Genomic DNA, 4,445 nt, shown 5'->3' with positions numbered 1-4,445 from the left:
TTTTTTTTTTTTTTTTTTTTGTTAATGCATTAGTGAATGAGTGTCAGCGTCCTTGAAAGGCCTCATGGTGTTATCTCTAGGTGAGAGATAACTGGGAGAGGCTGCAGTGGATTTGAGTTACTTGTTTTTAATGGGAATAATAGGATCACAGAATGGTTGAGACCATGAGAAGGTGCTTACAGAGTAGTAATCAGAGGGTCTTGTGCCACAGGGATTTCTGGTGATAGCTCATTGACCACAGGATGGTCAGCCTGCTAGGATCTGTTTGGTACATTAACAGAAAAATTCTAGGTCTGCTAAGCAGATTACCTGACTGAAAACACTGTGATGATTCACTGCTTTTTTTCAGCCATTTTATAGACTTAGGGTCTCTTAATTGAGGAGGTAGCAACCTTTGACAAAAAATGAACAATGTTGCCACAAGTATATAAGATAAATCTTCTGATCTTTTCCTGGGATACCTGTGCCCAGTTACCATGGTGATTATTCACTGGGAAAAGAGAAATACTGAAAACTTCAGGGGCCTGTTAGATACTGCTTTTGAACTGATGCTAGTAAATGAAGACCAAACTGCCATAATTTTACTTGTCAGAATGGAAGCTGAAAACATCAGGGATAGATGGAGTCTTGGCCCAAATCCGTGACATAATGTGGTTATTTCCCCAGTTACAAACATACTAACCTGTAGATGCCCCACATTGGTTCCTTGCCTTGTGTGAGGTGAAGATTGTGGTAGGAAGGACCAAGTAGAACCCACTAGTACTAACTGCTCATCCCTGCCTCCAGTTAAGGCAGTAAACCAAAAGTAATACTGCATCCCTGAAGGAACTGCAGATACAGAGGTCGTGGTTTCTGCCACATTCCCATTAAACTTGCCTGTTTGGTTAAGGCAAAAAAATTAGACTTGGAAAATGATTGTAGATTATTGCAATTTAAATTGTGATGTCAGTTTGGGCTGTTACTACTAGAATAAGTCAACACAATCCATGGGACCTCAAATGAAATCCTGTTTGGTTAAGGCAAAAAAATTAGACTTGGAAAATGATTGTAGATTATTGCAATTTAAATGGTGATGTCAGTTTGGGCTGTTACTACTAGAATAAGTCAACACAATCCATGGGACCTCAAATGAAATCATTCCTTTAGCAAGTGTTTTCTTTTTAATTCTTATCAGAAAAGAAAATCAGAAGCGGTATATCTTCATATGGCAGAGAAAGCAGTCACTATTTTATAGCTCTCAGGCTCTTTATAACAATGTAGTCAAGAGGGGCCTTGATCTGTTACACTAATGGCATTCTGTTTTCTGGTGACTTTGGTGGTGAAATACATGCATGGCAGAGGATAAAAGATAAATACTGTGAAAGTTCAGAGGCTTGCCACATTGGTGAAGTTTTAGGGTTCCAGTGGCTTGAGAATAAAGGAGTATCCCCTTATAATGAGCGACAGGTTGCATTATGTGGCACCAAACCCTATAAATAGAACTGCACAGTGCTTGGTGAGCCTCTGAATTTTTGGAGGCAAAATAACCAGGTATGATCTGTTACTCTAATCCACTTACAAGGTAGCTCCTACGCTGGCTGCCAGTTTGGAGCGGAGCAGTGTATCTGTGAGAGTTCGGTTGGGAAAATGGAGGTACTACAAAAATGTAAGAGGAATAAAGAGTTTAATGTAGGGATAAAGCCCACATGAATGTGAGAGGAGCAACTTTCCAATTCACTGAAAGCTAGCAGTAATGTGACCTGACATTAACTGTTCAGCCCTTGCAGTAGTTTTGTTTACACCTAATTACCTGTATTAAATTCCTTTCTGGACACTTCCACTTCTGGAAAGCTGGAGTTGACATCTTTTCCCTGTTCTTCCTGTTACGTACAACTAAGTACCCTGAATATTTGTATTAGTTTCCTGTGGCTGTTATAACAAATTATCACAGACTCAGAGGCATGAAAGAACAGAAATTTATTCTGAGTTCTGGATTCCGGAAGTCCAAAATTAGTTTCATTTGTCAGAGAACAAGGTGTCAGCAGGGCTGTACTCCATGTGGAGGCTCTAGGGGAGAATTTGCTCCTTTCCTCTTCCAGCTTCTGGTGGCTGCCAGCATCCCTTGGCTTGTTGACATATCACTCCAATCTTTGCCTCCATGGACACTTGCTGCCACCTCTTTTGTGTGTGTCAAATTTCCCCCTGCCTCTCTTTTATAAGGATGCTTGTGCTTGCATTTAGGGCCTACCCAGTAATCCAGGTTACCCTCTCCAGCTCTAGATACTTAATTAAACACATCTGCAGTCTCTTTTGCCATATAAGGTAACACTCACAGGTTCCAGAGATTAGGAGTTGATATCTTTGGGGGCCATCAGTCAGCCTATTATACCATGTCCATCAATAGGTAAATGGTTAAACAAACTGGTACATCCAAACCTTGAGACACTACTCACCTGTTAAAAGAAATGAACTATTGATACACACAGCAACCTGGATGAATCTCCAGAGAATTCTGCTGGGTGAGAAAGCCAATCCCAAAAGATTACCAACTGTATTGATTCTATTTATATAACATTCTTTAGATGATAAAATGATCAAGATGGAGAACAGATTCGTGATTTCCATGGGTTAAGGAGGTGGTGGAGGCAGGAGGAAGGTGTATATAGCTTTAGAAGGGAAACATGAGGTATCCATGTGGTGATATTAATGTTATATATTTTGATTGTATTAATATCAAAATCCTGGTTGTGATATTGTACTACAGTTTGCAAGAGATTACTGTTAGGGGAAACTGGCAAAGGGTACACAGGATCTCTCTGTTATTTGTTGCAGCTGTATGTGTATGTATAATTATCTCAAAATAAAAAGTTTAATTAAAAAATCTCCTTGAAATAAGAAGAGTGGTTTTCTGTTTCCCCAAAAGAACCCTGACTGACAAAACCTCCACTTGCCATGCTGTCGAATTAGCAGTCTTCCACCGCTATTTGTCCATGTCAGTCATCACAAGCCTATAATTCTCAGGTTATCCCTCATCCTAGATTTATCCTCACATGTGTTTTCATTTCCCACCCTTCACCATGTACTGAAACCCTTTGATGCTGCCCTCAGGAATGCATGAGCAGTTGTTACCTAAATCCTCTTTATCCTCAGTCTTCCTCTGCCATTCACCTCACCCATATGCTCCAGTTGAAACCTGGCTCTCCTCTGAAGGCACCTTTTCCCCTCCAGTTCTCTCAAATGTGACTGCTTTTACTCCCATCTTACTAATGTCACCAGGCCTGGAGGTGGCATAGGTGCTCTTCTTGTTTCTTTTTTTTTTTTCCTTTTTGTCTTTTTTTGTGACCGGCAATGGATCGCAACCCTCAGTGTTGCGCCCGTACCGGACCGGGACTGGCAACGGGATCGCAACCCTCGGTGTTGCATCCGCACCTCGCTCAGCCAGTGAGCGGCCAGTCTGTATGTGGGATCTGAACCCTCGGCCGGAGCGCCACCGCGCTCCCAAGCGGCGCACTGTAGCAGTGCGCCACCGGGCCGGCCCTCTTCTTGTTTCTTAATAGCACCTTTAGACTATTCTCCCTTCTCCTCTTCCTCACATCATCAATCTGTACCACCACCATTGCAGTGCAATAATTTTTGACCTGGAGTGCCCAGATTCCTTGGCCCAATTCCTCTCTCCATTGCATTAAACTCAGCGGGTCTAATGCACGTGTACTTGGTCAGTGACTCTCTCATCTGTGAGTTCCTTCACCTCCTGTCCTCCATTAATCTTACTCTTCATTTTATCCCAGCTACTCTTCCATGGGCAATCCCTGGTCTTTATTATTACCAGTAGCTATAACCAACCCCTCTATAATCTCATTTTCAAGCATCCCAGTCCAACCATTTCCTGTTTTTCTAACTCATTTCTTCTACTTCATGAACTCCAGTAGTCTTTCAATTCACTGGGTTCTTTAAGTCATTGATCCTGTCACATTTTGCACTATATCCTAACCCCTTCATGTCTCCCTTTCTTCCTTGTTCAAAAACATTAAAATATTTTTTTGCATATACCCTTAACTTCCCTGCCCTTCTTTTGTTAAGCATTTGGGTAAACCACAACCCTGGTTAAATCCATCTGTTCTTATTTTGTGCTTGCATCCACAAAACTGAACCTGGCTGGAGAAAACCATACTGCTTGGTGTCACTTTAAATTCATGATAATTCACCATAAACCTGCCCTTCTTTTGTTAAGCATTTGGGTAAACCACAACCCTGGTTAAATCCATCTGTTCTTGTTTTGTGCTTGCATCCACAAAACTGAACCTGGCTGGAGAAAACCATACTGCTTGGTGTCACTTTAAATTCATGATAATTCACCATAAGGGGGCCATCAATACCACCCAGCCATCGTACTATATAAATAATTTATTCCTCCCCTCTTCTTTTTTTTTTTTTTTTTTTTCTTTTTCCATGTCCGGCAACGGATC

The 4,445-nt window shown here is 41.4% G+C and overlaps 1 long non-coding RNA gene across 1 annotated transcript; it reads right to left on the bottom strand.

The window, feature by feature from the left end:
- Positions 1 to 21: 21 nt before the first annotated feature.
- LOC103598770 lies at positions 22 to 2,871 on the bottom strand. The gene is made up of 2 exons (XR_551227.1): positions 1,124 to 2,871; positions 22 to 993 (listed from the first exon to the last, which is right to left on the bottom strand). It is a non-coding gene; the product is annotated as an uncharacterized LOC103598770 (long non-coding RNA).
- Positions 2,872 to 4,445: the final 1,574 nt, after the last annotated feature.

The sequence above is a fragment of the Galeopterus variegatus genome, unplaced genomic scaffold, assembly GCF_000696425.1.
Source record: "Galeopterus variegatus unplaced genomic scaffold, G_variegatus-3.0.2 Scaffold2732, whole genome shotgun sequence".
Classification (NCBI taxonomy): Eukaryota; Metazoa; Chordata; class Mammalia; order Dermoptera; family Cynocephalidae; genus Galeopterus; species Galeopterus variegatus.
Note: the sequence above shows the minus strand (reverse complement) of the source record. Positions and strands in the feature narration are given on the sequence as shown.